This window comes from Meriones unguiculatus, chromosome 6 (genome assembly GCF_030254825.1).
Source record: "Meriones unguiculatus strain TT.TT164.6M chromosome 6, Bangor_MerUng_6.1, whole genome shotgun sequence".
NCBI classification, from domain to species: domain Eukaryota; kingdom Metazoa; phylum Chordata; class Mammalia; order Rodentia; family Muridae; genus Meriones; species Meriones unguiculatus.
Window position 1 is genome coordinate 78220144 of NC_083354.1, and position 19223 is coordinate 78239366.

The window sequence follows — 19223 nt, forward strand, 5'->3', positions numbered from 1 at the left end:
AGAAGGGACCTTTCAGCCAGTCAGCAATGCCAAAAGACTAAATGAGGATGACCTTCTCAATAGCCAACAGGCCACAAAGAGAAATGTACATGGTCTGATGGAGATATGACAGAAAATCGCACGCTAGAAATTTAGTGATTGCAAAAATAAAAGTGAAAGTAAACACCACTGGGCTGGGTACATTAACATCCTGGTCTATGACAGCCTTAGTGCTTACTCCTCCTAACCTTTGCAGCCGCTGCCATGAGAGCCCCGGATGTCTACCAGAAGGCAAGAATCAGTTGGTCTTGTCAACATCCTATATAAATTTTAAAAGGAGGACTAGGGATTTAGGGATTCAGCTCAGTCGGTAGATGGCTTACTTAGCTTGCACAGGGCCCTGGGTTTGATCCTTAGCACACATAAAATCTAGCATGGTGGTACATAGCTATAATCCCAGCATTTGGGATCTGGGGGCAGGAAGATTGGGAGTTTAGCAATGAATAGCTCAAAGGCAAGCCTAGGATATAGCAGACCCTGTCTCAAAAATAAATAATCAAAAGAATACACATTTGAGAAATTCTGGATTACACTGTAGTACAAATTATGTCCAAACTCATAGTGGATATTTCAACTTAGCATTTAAGTGAAATAATTACTGACTGGTAGAAGTTTCTCATTTCAATGCATAGATTAAATTTCTACCATTGGGGGAAAACAAATGTAAAATTAGGCTAAGTAGGATTCTACATTACCCACGCATGGGAAGAGCAGCCTATATAAGCTGAGGCTGTCAGCCTTGGCTACATAGTCCATCAACTGAGGCACTTAAAAAAATACCAGTGTCTGGGCTCTACCCCAAACCAATTAAACTCAAACATCCAGAGGGGTAGCCCTGGTATCAGCAATTTCTAAAAGCTCACCAAGCAATTCTTACATGCTGCCAAGGTCAAAACCCACCGGCTCTAATGAAAACTGAAGGGCTGATGCTCAGGGACCGCTCTCAAATGGCGCTCCTCGGGCTGGACCTAAGAAGCAGTTAGACATCTGACACAAAAGTAAGAACTCAACAAAGCACCAGGAGGGCAAGCCCCTTTGGGGTCCACAAACACAGACTCTGCACAGGCCCTCCTTCCAAAGCCAGCACAGAGAGACAGTTGCAGGGATGTCCCATTCCACTCTCAGTCAAATACTGGCTAAAGCAGAAAATTAGCTTTGTCGTCGGCATTGATTAGGCAGTATTTTCCACCGCCTCCATTCATCAGGAAAGGGGTCTTACTCAACAGATTGACAGATTATTTTAGTGATTAGCTCTCGGTTTTCATCAGGTGAGCCAAGTGCCTTATAGATGCCGTGCAGCCAAGCATGCGCTGCAGCTGTGACAAAGGCGACATCCCAAGCCTCTCCCCGACCTGTGCCTGACAGCCCCAGGACGAGAAAGGCAGGAAGAGGATCCACAGACCCTGGGTCATTGTCTTCATTGCCTAGTCTACTTCCTCTTGCATTCCAGTTGGACTTCACAGTATTCAGATCTCTATTTTTTTTTCTTTTTCAAAAGAAAAAAGCACAACAGCATGAACTTTGCCGTCTCTAAATCTTCTATGGTTGGTGAGGTATTTCCACAAGCTTCCTCTGACCACTCCTTTCTCACATCAGCAACAGCGGCGTCAGCAAGCCGGACCAGCCAGGCAATTTTTCAGGGGCCAACATGTGCCTTTAGTAGGTGCCTTGGCAAAATAGCTGGTTGGCTGCCAAAAGACTAGGCAGGAACACCTTGAATTCTTGCCTTGAATTCTCTAGCAACAAATCTCTTGGCAGCCCTGCAGAAAGGTCCATTCCTTGTACTCTTTAACAATTCCCTCTGCAGGTAGCAGCTGGAGATCATGAGATGAGAGAGAGCTCGGGCCCCAGGAGGCTGGAGATGTAAGTTTTTATAGCTGGGAGACCTTGAGCAAGCCATTTAACCTCCCTGACCTTCTGTTTTCCCTTCTGTAAAATGGAAATAAAGATATCTACCCTGTCTTCCTTAATAGGTTGCCATGAGAACAGGGTGACATGATAAATGTACGGGTTCTGTACATTGTAAAATCCAAAGTTTTCTCTCCACGGCGTATGATCCAGGCACCCCTGAACTCCATTCCTCGTGACAAAGAGAGCCGTCAACATCAAACACACACTTGAAGGGTCTCTCTGGGGACACAAGTTCTCTTTCCTACTGTCTGAGTTGCTGATGGGGGTAGATATTCCCAAGGCATAGAAAATTCTGCTGGCTTTGGTCCCCTGAGAGCTGTCACAGAAAATATGACAAGGAAGCCTAGAAAAAGATAAAGGGATTAAAGGACTTCAAAGGAAGAGGTTTTGTTTTAGCAAAGACCTTTTCCATAGAGGTTATTAAAGAGTGCTGGCTTTCCATAAGCCCAAATGCTTCACGTGGAGGTCCTATGTGAAGGCCCAGATGGCCAGAGCGACCTCTATGGAGAAATCACACATCCTGAGGGACCTAGCTATTGGACTTTCAGTTTTTCATGTTGTACTTGAGAACAAGAACTTTACCAGTATGGGAAGCAGAATCGGGGGCTTGGGAGATGGTCTATTGGTAAAGTGCTTGCTGAGCAAGCAAAAGGACCTGAGTTCAGATCCCCAGAATCCATGTAAAAAGCCAAGCATGGCAGGCTGTTCCTAATCACAGTGTGCAGAGAAATCCTGAAGGTTTTGCTGCTCAGCCTGTCTAGCCAACCAGCAAATCCCAGGTCCAGTGAGAGACCCTGTCTCAAAAAAATAAGAGCTCCTGAGGAAGACACAAGCATTGCCCTCTGACCTGTCCCTAACTGGAGAAAGAGGACAAAGAGCAAGCAGAAGTGGGAAAGGGACTGAAAGGAGAGGGAGAGGGAAGGGAGGGAGAGCCTTACCTGAGTATGTTCATAGGAAATGAGACAGAAGAGGGACCACAGGGGTTACCCCAGCCAAAGGATGGCTGGCTTATAGTCGCATGGTATGAAGCTGTGCTCCTAGGAACGAGTGTCGCATTAAACATAAAAGATTCAGTGTGGAAAACGTAGCCAGTACAAGTGCAGCCTTTAAACATTGATAGAATGAGAGGAGAGGCACAGTGGCTGTGCAACCTCCTGCTGGTTGTTTCAAGAAGCTTGATCTGTAGTGACATCTAGTGGCGTCCCATACGAAAGGCTTCTGGGTATTTTCTTTTTTTAGGAAAGCAGAAACTCGGAGATTAATCAAACTCTGTCTACAGTGCAGCCTTCTGCAATTCTCATTTTCATTTGCCCATTCCCCAAGGACCAGAGCCCTGAGGAGTATGATTCAGTAGTAAAACAAGGACTTACCATAAGTTGCCTCCTTAAGTCTGTGAATGTAGCTGCAAGAATGTATCATTTATGGGCCAACGATAGAAGACACATTGCCCGGATGAAGAGAGAGAAGCACCAAAGAATGACATCATGCAAAGAACAAACAACAACCCCCCCTCCTTTGAAATAATACTTTTAAAATACATCTTGTCTCAAACTAGCTGTCTTTTTTTTTTTTTCTGTTACCAGTGAACTCACAAGCTTTTCTTTAAAAATGTGTCATCTCAAGCTGACCAGTGCAAACTCAATCTCACTGTTGCACATACCGCCAGCTACACTGGCTCTAGCAGGATAACACTTTTACAAGGTGTCTCAGAAAGCTCCAACCGTCTGCATTCCCAGGGTACCCCCTCCAGTCAAGAAACTAGTGAAACTCTGCATGAGCCAGCTGTGTCAGGATCAAGTGGGCAGAGAAGAAAGCTGAGTGGGACCTGCCTGAAGTGAAGGGAAAGAGCAATCGTATCTCTCACCATTCTCATCCCTTATTAGGCAGTGTTCTCAAAGGGAATAGGACCAACAAAATGTAAAGTATTATTAAAAGGGATTTATTAGCTTAGCTTACAAACAGTCTAAGGAGAAACCCCTTTATCTTTCTCCAAGCAGTCCAACAATGGCCACCTACATGCTGGAAAGGCTCAGATACCCGAATTTGCTAGGTCCAAAAGGCGGGATGCCTCTGTTTGAAATGTGTCCCTTCAGAGCTGCAACGATTCCATCCACATTGGAAGAACAAAACAGCTGGGGTATGATGTCATGGGAAAATGGCAGCATCAGTGATAGGCAGGCTCCTGACTCTTTTTCGTTGGCCTTGCATAGGGAAGGTCCCTCCCACCCCCCCTGAGACTGGGTCTCTCCCACTCACTAAATTCTCTCTGAAATCATCCTCATAGACACACTTGGGCTCCTACATTGGGTCTAAGATCCATCAAGGTGTTAGTGAAGACCCACATGTAGCACATTACTTACTGAGAAGCCCCCCTGGGATTTCAAAAGAGTGTACACTTATCTATTCATTCAACAAATCGTTCAAGACCAAGATCAGTCCATACAAACAAAACAAAATGTCCTACTCGTCGGATGAAATGGCTTTTGAGCTCAAGTTAGGAACGCAGTTTGAGCTTGACTAAGACTTCAAATTCTGTGTCACGTTACTGCAAGAAAACAGGTTTATAGGTCACCTTTTGGTGTGTCCAGCTCACGCAGGCTGAGTTGAGTGTCCAGGAGCACCCCCTAGTGCTCCTAGCAGTATCTGCACCCAGCTGAGAGGCCTGCCTGGAATGTTCCAGTGCCTGATGGCCTGGGGGAGGGAATAAGAACCGGAGGCTGAAGAATTCTATCATCCTGTTGTCAGAAACACACCTAACCTCAAGGCCAGTAACCCCTTCAAACAGGCAGCTCCCTGCCCTATAAACCCTCTAGGAAGAGACGTTATTCCTTTCTTGGTCAGTGGGCATGCACCTCCCCCGCTCAGATGCATGGATACAACACCCTGGAGAAAGGAACAGCTGTATGAAGTGTGCATGAGCTGACAGCTGTATGAAGTGTGCGTGGGCTGATGAACGCTCTCTGCACCTACATGTGAATGCGTGTGGTTCAACCCATGTGAATGTTTCCTCTTCAGAATGACGCCCTTCCCCGGGCATCTACTTCAAACATCCCAGCTCACCACCAAAGCCGTTCTGTAACCTCCAGACCTAATCTCCGGTCCCACATGCCATCATGCCATCTAGATGGTCCACAAGCGTTTCACCCTCACGTATAAAACTGAACTTTCTCTCTTACCTCAGATCTGCTCTACTCCCCTCCCAGGCTCTTCATCTAAGTCACTGGCGCGCCTTTACCTGCACACTCAAGCGGCCACTCGCCCACTCCTCTTTCCATCTTTCAGGCTCACCTCACAAGGCCACAGCAGCCTTTCCAATCTCGCCTTTGGCCACCCTACTGACTGGATTCCTCCTCCCATGAATTCCAAGTCTTTCCCTAACTTGGATCTTAGGGACCGTCTCTAAGCAACCATCTCATGTCCTCTGTGGGTTTTACACACGCAGATAGAGTCTTAGAAAAATGTCATCCTCTTCTGCACTCCTGTATCCTGGCATATGCTGTTCCCTCTGGGTGGGATGCCCTTCCCTATACCCCCAGACCTCTACCCACTTCTTTCTATTGCAGTCGTTCTCAACCTGTGAGTCTCAATCCCTTTGGGGGTTGAATGACTCTTTCACAGGGGTCGTATATCAGACATCCTGCATATCAGGTATTTACATTACGATTCATGACAGTAACAAAAGCACAGTTGTGAAATGACTTTATGATTGTGGGTCACCACAACATGAGGAGCTGTGTTAAAGGGGTCACAGCGTTAGGAAGGTCGGGAGCCGCTGCTTTTGTGGGGTTAGCTGCTCCTTCCTCTGCATTTATAAAACTTCCCTTTTTCCCTATTCAACACCTTTCTGTATTTCTCATGATAATTGCGTTTATCTATTCTTCTCCACCAGCACGTTAAATCCTTAAAGGATAGGTCAGTATCTTTGAAATTCCTTTTTAACCTCTAGCATTTGGCATAAATGCTAAGCATTGATTTAATGGTTCAATAAATATTTGTCGAAAGACTAAGGAGATAACTTAGCTGTCAAAGTGTTTGACATGTACAACCATAAGAACCTGAGTTTGAGCCCCAGAACTCATGTGAAAAAGTCAGATTTGACCGTACACTCTTAAAATCCCAGCATCGAATGAGGCAAGCAGATCCCTACAACTCTCTGGCCCAACAGTGTGACCTGCTTGGCAAGTTCAAGGACAATAAGAGGTCTTGGGGGGGGGAGAGGTCTTAGGAAAACAACTGGACAGCCCGTGCAGAACACCCAAGCGAACCTCTGATCTACACACACAGAGGAATAAAACATTTGTTTTATTTGTTGGATGAGTCAAAATTGTCAGCAGCAGCTCCCTAAACATGGTGGAGGGCCTTCTGAATGAGAACTTAGATCCTTGAGTCCCACTCTGCTCTCCACAGTTTCACAGTTTCCATCATGCTGGTATTCTTTCCTTCTTCCTCACTGACTAAATCCTTGTTTCCCTCTGGGGAAAACCCTCCTCCATATAGCCCTATAGGAAAGCAGAATGTTCCAAATGTGGCACATTTCTATATCAGTTCCAGCCATGTGTATCTGACTTCTTTTTTTTTTTTTTTTCTTAACCTATAAGACATGAAAAAAAAGGTGCTCCAAGGGCTTCTCAAAGATTCAGGAGAAACCCGCCTTCCATTTCTAGACTCTGTTGGATGCAGGCCATGGTCAGTTTCCAGCTTAAGAGGAAACTAAATGCTACAAGAGCTGAAAGCATTCTGCAGTGATGGGGCAGGAGCCCCACATTCAGCTAGCATGGAAGTCCACCCTTCCTCCGGGCTTCCAATTTCATGAATCCAATAAGCCTGACTAAATCCTTTGAGTTTATGCTATTATTAATAATAATAATCAGATGTACCCCCCCAAACATACCCTCAAGATAACATACATGTGTTATCTTGAGAAGTAGCCATCCCATATGTCGCTTGATTCTCTGTGAGTAAACCATCTTCCTGGCAACCACTCCCTTTTGCTTTCGAAATCCAGTGTGGATTAAGGAACATTGGAAGAGCTGCCAGGGTCAGCTCAAGTTCGTGACGCGTCAACAGGCAGTGTGGTCACATGTTGACAAGCTTGTCCAAAAGCTACCATTGTGATGAACAAGTGGACGTGGGCATGTCAGAACAAAGTCCAAGGTCAAATTTCAACCAGTTTTCATGGCTCCACACTTTCTTCCCTGGCCTTAATCACTGCAGTTCACTGATACGCCTATTGACTTCCTGGTTGATTGTCTTAAAAAATAATAATAAAAATAAAAATAAGCTGTCAAATCAAAGTTGGAAGTTAAGGGAACAAAAACAGACAAACCCAGGCCACGTGAGAGTGGCCAAGACGCTGATCAGAAACACGCTGGAAAACAAAATTGCTGGGGACCTCTTGGGGGAGGTGCAGGCAGGGTCTCGGTGAGCAGCCTAGGCTAGCCCTGAATTCTGATCCTCCCAGGCACCAGACTGCAGGCAAAGGCCACCACTCCAAGCTTCTCGGGACTTCTGTAGTAGAAAATAAAGCAAGGGGGAGGTCCTGGAAGTGACGAGAGGGTTGGAAGAACACCAGTCAGCTCCAAAACAGGAAGACTGTCCTCGAGTATTAGGAAGCTAGAGCCACCCGTAGCAGAACTGTGCCCTCAGCTCTGCTGCTGAAGAAGTTGCTCCTGCCAATAACCAGAGCCCATACCCTGGCACTATGGGAGCCACCATAGCACGCTTGAGGAAGCTGCCAGCATCACACCTGACCACTAGCTCCATAAACGCAACAGCCCTTCGCCTGACCCCAGCACTAGTCTCCTTCCATAGAGCCCTGGCAGACACACAGACAAAGTGGCTCTAGGCCTTTTCTTCCTTTGTCACTAAGGTTAGGTGACATAGAAACAGCCAGTCCATTTTCTCTTGCTATAATGAAATGCCTGAAGCTGGATACCTTGAAGAGATTTGTTCCGTTTATTTGTTCTTACACATCCAACAAAGGCCTAGCAGCACTGCCAGAGCAAACTTGGAAGAGAAGAGAACAAAGTCATAGTTCTAAAGGTCTCAAAACATGGTGCTGGCCTCAGGTCAGTTCTGGATCTCCTGGTGGATGGTGTCATGCCATAAGCACGTGTAGAAGAGACCACGTCGTGAGACTGTAGTCAGAGAGAGACCCAAGGGTCAAACTATTCTTTTGTAACAGTTTTTACACAGGGAAACTAGGGTTCCACAAGAACTGCAGTAACCCAATCCAAATGCAATAACCTCAATATTTCTTTCTAGGCTCTCTCCCTCTCTCTCTCTCTCCCTCTCTCTCACTCTATCTATCTATCTATCTATCTAATTATCTCAACAGGGTTTCTCTGTGTAGCCTTGGCTGTCCTGGACTCACTTTGTAGACCAGGCTGGCCTCAAACTCACAGAGATCCACCTGCCTCTGCCTCCCTGAGGGCTGGGATTACAGGTGTGTGCCCTTGCGCCAGGCTAGGTCCTACCTCTTAAAATTCCAGCATTCTGAATATCACGTGAGGGGCCAAGCTTCCACCACAGGAACATTTGAGGGGCAAACCACAGCAGGAAGCAAACCATGACTATGAGAGTTTAAAAGGGTATCAAATATTTAAGATTCTTTCATGTGTCTGTGCAACATTCTTACACATATCCAGAGCAAGAAGTCCAGAGGAGTGTAAGAAGGCAAGAGCTAGATTGCATAGACAGCCCCCCTAGAGCAGCAGTTCTCAGCAGGTGGGTTGTGACCCCTTCGGGGTCAAATGACCATCTCACAGGGGTCTCATCGTAGATATTCTGCATATGAGAATATGACAATATGTCATGCATATCTTCCATGAGAATTCACAACAGTAGCAAAATTACAGTTATGAAGTCGCAACAATATAAATTTATGGTTGGGAGGCAGCACAGCATGAGGAACTGTATTAAAGGGCAGCATTAGGAAGGCTGAGAGCCTCTGTTCCGGAGGCTGGGAGGTCATGGATCAACACTTGCCCTTTGGTGGTCACACATACACATGGGCTCCAAAGACTTTCCCATTTGTCTCCTTGTATCACTTGCAAACCTACACATCTTCCTTTTATTTTCTTTTAGCCTTCTATTTGCTCTCTATATTAGCCCAACTCCCATTGTCTGTCCTACGATACCTCTTTAGGAAGGAAGGAAGGAAGGAAGGAAGGAAGGAAGGAAGGAAAGAAAGAAAGAAAGAAAGAAAGAAAGAAAGAAAGAAAGAAAGAAAGAAAGAAAGAAAGGCTTTCTTTCTGGCTGTTAGAACAAAATCAAGAAGTTTTACTAAGCTAAAACAGTTTCTGTCTTTTCACGGAGCTAGACGAGCATCCCAGAGGTTAGCCTGATCTGAACAGATGCCAAGCATACACAGGGTAGCCACAAAGTGTACATGTGTTTCTGAATGGGGTCAATTGCCTCTTCTGGCACCACTGAGCTAATTCCATGTCTGTGGTCAACAGCTAGTTCCAAGCAAACAACGCTTTGCCCATGATTCCTGTGAGACTGCTTAGGGAGCCAAGACAAAGCCTGAGACATACAGTTTAGCAATCCGCTCTGCACGTGGCTTGGCAAAGCCGAGGTATGGGAAGCTGCGAATGTTCCATTCAACACAGAGCTTTCCCACAGGTCAACAGTGGAAAAGGTGACAGAAGGCAAGCAGGACATCTACCCTGCTTACTAAGGGAAATAAAGCCCTACCAACCTAGCGCCTTGGTTTGCTATCCACTGCTGTTGTGGTAGACATCATTCCAAAAACAATGTGGGGAGGAAAAGGTTTGTTTCAGCATACAGCTCACAGTCCATCAGGACGGGGAGTCGGGGGAGGGACGAGGAGGCAGAGATTGAAGCAGAGACCATGGAGGAACACTGCTTACTGGCTTGCTCCTCGTGGCTCACTCAGCTTCCTTTGTTATATAACTTAGGACCACCTGCCCAGGGGTGGTACAGCCACAGTGGGCTTGGCCCTCCCACATCAATCATTTATCAAGAAAATACCCCATGGCTGAAGAAATTTTCTCTGTTGAGGTTTCCTCTCCCCAAGATAACTTTAGCTTGTGTCAAACTGAAAACAACAATCAGTCAATCAATAAACCAATAAATAATAGATACAGTCATATATACATACATACATACTAACCAGAACTCCTAGCCTCCCTCAGCCTCCAGATCCAGACCCTCCCATCAGAATGAGCTTGTGAGCATCCATAAAGGAATACAGCTCTCTAAGCCTGAGAAACCCAGAGGAGAGGACTCAGCCATGCTAGACCCAGGCTTCAAAACAACAGAAGCAAAAAATAGCCAATAGCAAAAAGGTGCATCTTAAGCCATGAAATGTGTGGAAATCTCATGCTGCAAAAGCATGACATACAAGCACCGACTCTGGAAGGTCTTGTCAAGGAAGGACACAGGAGCTAGCATTCAGCAGTCACTGGTTCATAGTTACTGCTCAGTAAATCTGTTTGTCATTGTCAATGGGTCAATAACAGACAGAGAGCAAAAACAACCCTTTACCATTTTCAGGGCTTACCCTGGAGAAATATACTTAGCCTCTAGTCTCAGCTTCTCTACTATTGAACTCTACTCTACTTCATAGAGTTCACTAATGACAGTGCTCAGCGCTTTAGTGATGCCAACCACCCAAGAGACTAGCACAATTATTAACCCTTTGTAGAAATTATAGCAGTTCAGAGAAGCCAATGCCGCCAGATACCATCACCTGTAAGGCGGCAGGTCTCAGGCTCAGCTTTCTGACTTCCAGGCTCATGCTTCTCCCAAACAAAGCTGCTCCCTCAAAAAACCCCTGTGATCTGGCAAATGTGAGACTCAACAGTGCTTGCAGCTGGCTGTAGCTCCCAGTGGCTGGATTTATTAAAGTAACCACCTCTGTTCTGTTCTTCTGTTGATACCTGCCTGACAATGGCCACTGTTCTGTCCATTGAACATCCCCCTGGCTTGGCTGACTTTTCATTACACGTGATGCATATCCTAACATTGAAGGAAGAAGAAATAAGGCATGGGGTGGAAGATGACAGGAGACAGGACTTGGGCCATTGACTAAGAGTGGCCACATTGACCACGACAGAGACCTCCAGTAAACACATTAGATCTCTGAGCCCAGTTTCTAACAGAACAGTCTCCATGAAGGCTCGGAAAAACAGGAACCCTGCAAGTATAATTTTCAGTTCATTGTCATCGCCCTTCCCTTCCAGTGTGTAAAAAGGATATAAAAGTGGAAGGAGCAGTCAAAATCATCATGGTTAATAATTTGTCTTCCTAGTTCATTTAGAAATGCCATTATTCTTTAAAATGCTTTAAATTTATCATTTAATTCAAAATTAATCTCTGTAATGAAGTTCTTCCAGCAGGAACAAACAGCTCAATTGTATTATCACAAAGGCAGCAACAGTTAACTGCCCGCTCACCAACATCACATCCCCACACTGTGTCTGAAACCTCTGGCCACCGTTCAGTTTCCATGCCTGAGTCAAACCTTGCCTGGCCCTGGAGCTGCCTGAGTCAGGAAAACATCAGAACAGGGTTCTCATTCAAACGCCTCTAATAAATTTCAAATTACCTTCTCCATATTTGTGACAGTAGTTCAGTCATAGTGGTACCCAGGTACTTCTTGATCAACATTATTCTGGGTGCATAGATGAGGGTTTGGAGGGATTAACATTCCTATCAGTAGATCAAGTCCGGCAGATATCCTTCATAATTTGGTGAGCCTCACCCATCAGCTGAACGCTGCCTTTGAGCAAGAGGTAACTCAATAGAAGATGCCTCTAGACCTAAACATCAAAACCAGCTCTTTCCTGCCTCCTGCCATTGGCCCATGCCCCAGATATGGCCTTGCCAGATTACAGATTCCTATAAGCAGACAAGTCCCTTAAGCAAACCCTTTCCTTTCTTACCTCTGTCTCCTACCCCTCAATTCCCCACAAACACACATACTCATAATGCATCCCATTTCTCTGGAGAACCCTAACAATTAAAATACTCAAGATACTGTCATAGTTACTTTTCTATGGCTGTGAAAAGACACCATGATCAAGGCAACTTATAAAAGAAAGCAGTTAATTTTGTAAGGGGCTTGCTTACACTTTCAGAGCAGTTCCATGCTTATCATGGCAGTAGCATGGCAGCAGACAGGCAGGTGGGCACTGGAGCAATAGCTGAGAACTGACATCTTATCTCCAAGTTGGAGGCAGAGAAAGAGCAACACTTGACTTGGTATAAGCTTTTGAAACCTCAAAACCCACCCCCACCCCCACCCCCAGTGACTACCTCCTCCAAGAAACCCATACCTACTTCAATAGAGCCGCACCCCCTAATCCTTCCCAAAACAGTTCCACCAGCCAAGGACCAAGTTTCTCCCAACCCAGGAGCCTGTGGCGGCCACTCTCCTCCAAACCACCACAATACTTAATCATAAAATGTCTTTAGTCTCCTTAGGGGTAACAAAAAGTGCAGGTGCAGAGATTGTCAGGGAAAGAGTTTCCAGTGATTAAGGAGCTGGGTCTCAAATAAAAGGACTGAAATGGGCAAACTAGGAAGGCACAGACATGGAAATGAGAAGAGAAACGTTTAAAATAGCTGCAGCAAGATACTGAGCAAAGCCTCTAAACCAGGGCCTGTGCTCAGAGCTTTCCATCTAGCCACTTGCTATAAAACCCTATGTTGGCCAAAGCCACAGCACTTGCAAATGCCAGCAGGGTGTAGGACAATAACTCATATTGACTTTTACTATACATACAAAATGGTGCAGCCACTTTGAAGACAGTCTACAGGCTTAGAAGAGGGAAACACCAGATTACCATGTGTCCAGCCACCCTGCCCCTGGTGTCTTCCCACGTGAAACCTGTCAACACAAACACCTGCATCCAGATGTTGGCAGTCACTTTATTCCTAATTATCACAAAACGGAAGCAACCAGGATAGCTTTCAATAGATGAATGGATAAGCAAAGCAGTCTGTCCTTGAGATGTGATCCTATTTAGCAGTAAGGATAAATGAGCTGGAGAATGAGTAGCCTCTTGGACTCCCAGCAGGGCAATGTCCTATACCACAATGAAAATAACACTTAGACTGGCAGTGACTGGGCTATGGTGACTCATGCCTATGACTTCAAACACCAGTTTTATCCCCAGTGCAGGGTACTTGTCCAAGTCCATCACCAACATGGCAGCTCTGTCCATCCAGGTCTTTGCCCTTCCTCTTGGGCAATGTGATGGGCAAAGTGTTCTTTGGTCAGCAAAAGGCCATGGAGATGGAACATCAGCCCGGTGTGCTGTCAGCGAGGCTTGCCTGTCCTTCCCTGTCTTTCAAGGTGACTCCGTTCATTTAATCACTCCCTCTCCTTCTCTTCTCAGATGTTCCTGCTGGCTGAGGACAATATGGGCTGTGTCAGCTCCTTGATGCTCCTCCTGGGTATTGTGAACTTCTTCCTTCTCATGCATCGCCATCACAGCATCCTGACCAGTGCGGCCTCCATGCAGCCAGTGTTTGGCTTTGAGAACACCGTTCTGATAACTGTTGTGCTCATCATCTTCATCATGTATGTGCTGCACCCCATGAGCCTCCAGAAAATAAGACCATATATGTTTTATGCAGAGCTCTTTATAGGCTCCATCAAGGTCTTGCTGTACATGGCCCTCATAGCCACCATGATCCCATTTTCCCACTCTGCATCTGACCCACGTACCTGCCCATGGAGTAGTTAAATCAAGCTATGGAAGATATTATCAGGTCTTGCAAAGCCATCCATAACATAAATGCACTGTCTCCAGCTGTCACCCTTGGAGAGTGCCAAGGCAATGGATGACGGCAGCACCTGCTGAGAAGAGATGGTAACCCATGCGAAGAGATTGCCCTCCAAGTAGGTGCTCCGTGCCAGCCACGTGTACTCCTGGATCCAGTGGCAGCATGCCTGCCCAGCCTGCTGCGTGGATGCCCTGTGTGCATTACCAACACTACCACCATGACTGCTTCCTACCCCTGCCAACCAGGGCTACCCCTGCCTCCCACCGCTGTCGCCCTGTCCGCCAACTTTCCCTAGGACCTCTCCCCTTCCCTCCTTTACCTCTAGACATGTTCCCACTGACGTCCACTGTGGGCTCTTTTCCACTGCCTCACCTTTCCTAAGCTCAGGAGAGGTTGTGCCCCCCCACCCCCATGTGCTGGTCCATGAGCCCTTTCTTAACCGAGTAGAGCACCTAGAATCACAGGTCTGCCTCAGCACCCGACTCTGCCCCTGGCCCAGAGGCTGGCCCCACCCTGTTTCTCTCTTACTTCTTCACTAGATGGGTACACCCCCATGGCTGTCCACCCCGGGCCAGTGCCCCATGCAGCTTTTGCTGGGCTGACCACAAAGGAGCCAAAGGTGCTGGAGAATGGAAAGTGTCAGCACCTAGAGGCAGACTGCAGATCCACGTACTGCTATTCGCTGCCGCACTGCGGGTCAACCGGGTCAACCGGTGCTTCACTGTGCCGGTCTTCTCTCCCCGCCCCAAGATGGCTTTGTCAATCAAGCCCACTGCAGAGACTGCCTCTACGGTGATCATGGCTTCCTACTCCACAAGCGTTACCACATCTAAAACCACCACCCCACCCCCAGGAGACAGACCGCCAGCCCCTGAGACTAAAGGCCTTGAGTTCCTGTCAGTGGGCACTGCCAAGGAGCTGCCTGGGAGTGGGCCTGACACTGCAGCATTCCGCTGGTGCCGCCTGAAGAAGCCGGACTCCTTTGCTGCCCACTGACGGTGCTCCTGTCCCCATTCTCTTCGTAGAGAACACGTCCGGGCACCAGCTCTAGCTCCCTCCTTGTCTGTACCAGGAAACAGAACCCTGGCTAGGATAGAGAAACAGCATCATCAGAGACGTTGGTGGGAAACAGCTGGGTCACCAGTTGACACCAGTAGAGGCCTCTCCTCCAAGAAAGCCCCAGTTCAAGTTACATTTTATTGCTGTGACAAAACACTATGACCAAAGGCCATTTAGGGGACGAGGGAGTTTATTTCGCGCCACTGTCTACCACTGGATAGTGGTGGTGATCTCTCAAGCGGGAACTTGAAGCAGAAGCCACAGAGTAACAGCCTTGCTGGCTCGTTCACAGACTGATGCCTTGCTAGCTTCCTTTAAAAACTTAAAATTAAAGACTTATTTTTACTTATGGAGGTGGCTGCACACGTGTGTGTGCACCATATGTTTGTAGGTGCCCACAGTGCCAGAAGAGGGCACTGAATCCACTGAAACTGGGGTTGTGGGCAGTTGTGAGCTACCTGATGTGGGTGCTTGCAACTAAAGCCCGCTCTTCTGCAAGAGCAAGTGCTCTCCCCTAATGAGCCACCTTTCTAGCTCTTTGCCAGCATCCTTGTGCAGCCCAGGACCATGTGCCTAGGAAATGGTGCTTCCTGTGGTAAGCTGAGCCCTCCTGGTTCAACTAGTTATCAAGACATACCCACATGCCAATCTGATCTAGTCAATCCCTCAACTGAGACTCCCTTCCCGGATGTCTCTTAAGTTGTGTCAAGGTGACATTCCAGAAGGGACAAAAGTAGAGAGGGTAAAAAGATCATTAGGAGTCTTGTGGAAGGGAAGAAGAGTGATGAGTTAGGGGCTCAGGGGACTTTTATGGCAGTGGCATTTTTCTGATAGGGTATGGACAGCACCCAGGATAATTAACACAAGTCATGTGTTTGTCAAAACCAATGGAACTTTAAACACAAAGTAGGGATGGAGAGGTGTACATGGGGGAATGGGGGATCCCTGAACTTTTTGCCTATTTTTATAAGCCTATGCATGCTCTAAGAACAATCTATTAAATATTTTTTTAAAGCTTGTAATGGGTTCTATCCCATTTCTCATGTGATCAAACAGGTTTGGAGAAGAGGAAGGAAAGAAGGAAGGAAGGAAGGAAGGAAGGAAGGAAGGAAGGAAGGAAGGGAGGGAGGGAGGGAGGGAGGGGAAGGGAGGAAGGAAGGAAAAGGAAGGAAGGAAAGAAGGGAGGAAGGAAGGAAGGAATGAAAGAAGAAAGGAAGGAAAGAAGGGAGAAAGGAAGAAAGGAAAGAAGGAAGGAAGGAAGGAAGGAAGGAAGGAAGGAAGGAAGGAAGGAAGGAAGGAAGGAAGGGGAAAAGAAACACAAGCTAACTGAGCAGCAGAAGCCCCAAAAAGCTATCCCAGGAGTTTATGAGACCTCAGCCTCTTCCTGTCCCCTTCATGCAGGAGGCGAGTCAGCCATCAGCCACACACAGACCTGTCACATCTGACCCCTGCTCACATTTAACACATTCTGTTAACCATTCTTGGACCTGTCTTTTTCTCTATTCAGTAACTCAACTATTTGTGACAATAAATATGTAACTTGTTTCTAAATGTTAAGGGAAATGAAGAAACAAGACTCAGAGCTAGGGCTGTGGCTTGGAGGCAGAACACAACTAGCATGCATGAAACCTTAGGTTCAGTCCCCAGAACTGCTGGAAAGAAGAAAAAAGAGAAACAAATCTCCAGCTTCTGTTTCCTGCCCGCTGCCAGGCTCTGCAGCCATACTTCACCCCTCTTCTTTATCTGCCCTGCCTCCCCTATGATCAGACAGTGTTTCCTGAGAGACCCTGCCATGCCTGTCCTCTTGCTTCCAGGCCTCTTCAGGGACAAGCTTCTCCCACAGTGGGATCCACAGGCAGCAGAGATCCACACTGGGGGGAGTTTAAGCGTGGGAGACCTCAAAGCCCTCCCCCACAGGGACACACTCTCCAACAAGAGCACAAAGACTCCAGTCAGGCTATGTCCCCAATAGTGCCACTCCCTATGAGCCAGGCATTCACACTCATGAATCTATGGGGCCCAAACCTGTCCAAACCACCACACTCTGCATACAAACTCCTGGACTACTATAAGCACGTATCCATCTCTTCAACTATCAGTAGCCACACGGAAGAAGGGAAGGCCTGTCCTGCCCCACCCCAGTGTTTCACATAGAGTTAGTTCAGCACTCTGTACATATGTGTTCTAATAAGGGGTGAGGAATAGCCAGGAGGCTCTATTACTATGGAAAAGGAAGGAAAGAGTCACAGAACTCAGGCTGCTCTGTCCAGGTCTTCCTATTACAGATGAGCACGTGCAGGTTTGACTCTGTTGCCTCCTTCCACTCTCACTGCCTCCCAGGGTCAAGAGACTCGGCCTGGCCTCAGATGCCCACAGTGAAGCTGTGCAGCCCTCACCCTCATCCACCGTCACACCTGAGGCAGCCACCTGTACTGGTCCAAAGAGGCCGTTCACACACCTGCCTTAATCCTCTGAGGTCTCTCCCAGCCCAAGACTGTAGGCATTGTTCTATGCAAGCCACAGTGATATCAGTTTTGTCTGTTTCTAGATAGATAAAAGATGACATAATTCTGAAATACTCCACTCAGTAAATAATCGAGCACTTGCAAAAAACACCTTTGGAGTCCCCAGAACTGTAGGAAATATATAAACTCTATCCGAGAACTGGGACACACAGAGAGAGAAAGAGAGAGAGGTGGGGGGAGGGGGTCATCTCAGTATTCAAACTCAGTGCAGCAAGGCTTTTTCGTGCACTAACTTCTGCGGGATTCATCAGTCACCTAATCCAGATGTGTGTTCAGGCGTTAAATGGAGTTGGAGGTCTTTTAACCTAAAACCATCTGCCACATCATTCATTATACCTAGAAACCAAACACAAAGCAGGGCTTAATAAATATTTGTCATGGGCAATGAAGACTTCAGTCTGAACAGCTGAGAGGTCACTGGGATAATTACACAGCTTTCCACCTCTCAGGGCCTGGCCTACTGTCCCTTCCTCTGCCGGCCCCAGCAGGACTCCTGGCCCCTGACTTAATGAGGGAAGCTGAAGGCAGGGTGCGCGCAACAGCCCGCCCTTGTCCGAAGCTCTAGTTCTCTGCTCTTTGTATTGGAAAATCATGTGCTGGGACTGAGGGACCTTGGACCTGCAGAATAAAAAGCAGGTGTGGCAAATGCCTTCCCCCACAGACCCCATGAGAGCCAGCCTCTGTGCCAACGGTGAGGGTTCCGTGGTAAGACATTCTGGGCAGCTAGCAAAACATTAGTCATTTTAGTTTAGCTGGTTGTAGAAGTGACGTTTTCACATCAAAAAAAAAAAAAAAAAAAAAAGGAAGTGAGAGCAGTGGCTCTCAACCGTCCTAATGCTGCAGACCTCCTGACCCCAACCATAAAACTGTTTTTGTTGCTACTTCATAACTGTGATTTTACTACTGTTGTACATTGTAATGTAAATATCTGTGCTTTCTGATGGTCTTAGGTAACTCCTCCCAAAGGGATCATGACCCACAGGTCAAGAACCACTGATGTGGAGGCACAAATAACTTTTGTAAGCAAGAATTTGGAGAAGAGAACGGATGCTTGTGAAGCCTTCAGCACGGCATTAGGGGCTGTAATGGACCCTCTCTGGCTTCACAACGACCCTACAAGTTGGATGATGGATGGAAACTGGCCCTTTAGAAAGCTGAAGACAAACTAATTAAAAGGCCACAGAAACGAATTCAAGATGTGTGTGTCTGAAATGTCCCACTCGTATCATACAAATATCCACCAACAGAGTCATGAGGTCTTGAAATGACAGAATTTTTCAAAAACCACATGTACATATGCATATAAAAGAATGCTTTAAAAGCTTAAGAAGGATCGTGAAGATCTACACCTAATAGGACATCTTGACACACTGCTGTATCTAGGCTGCTACGGCTTACATCTCACAAACTGCATCAGAGAATCACAATTTTTCTTTTGCAAAAAGCAAGTACACTTATGTGTGAGTGTGTATCTGTTGCAGGATATTTGATCACACTGCAAACTCCGAGACTGTGCACTGGAAAAACCTGTTTTTAGTTGTGGTGTGGCTCAGCCCTAGCACATACCTTTAATCTAAGGGCTTTCTGTAAAAAGGTAAAAAGGGGAAGCAAGCAACCAGCTAGCAGGAAGTGAACATGGGAAGAGGGGAAAACAAAGGGAATAAGAGGAAGTCCAAAGGATGGATAGAAAGGTGCACAGAAAGTATAAAGGAAGGACATTGAATTTGAAGGATTTTTAAGACAGATTGGAGAGGGAGAAAGGACTTTTTTTTTCCTTCTTGGAGGCTAGCTGAGTAGAAAGATCAGCTGGGTGCTTTCTCTGCCTCTCTGAGCTAGTAGGCTTTTACCCCAGCATCTGGCTCCTGAGTCTTTATTTGGTAAAAATGAATATTTGGAATCTGTTTTTTAAAAAACAACATATATCTATAC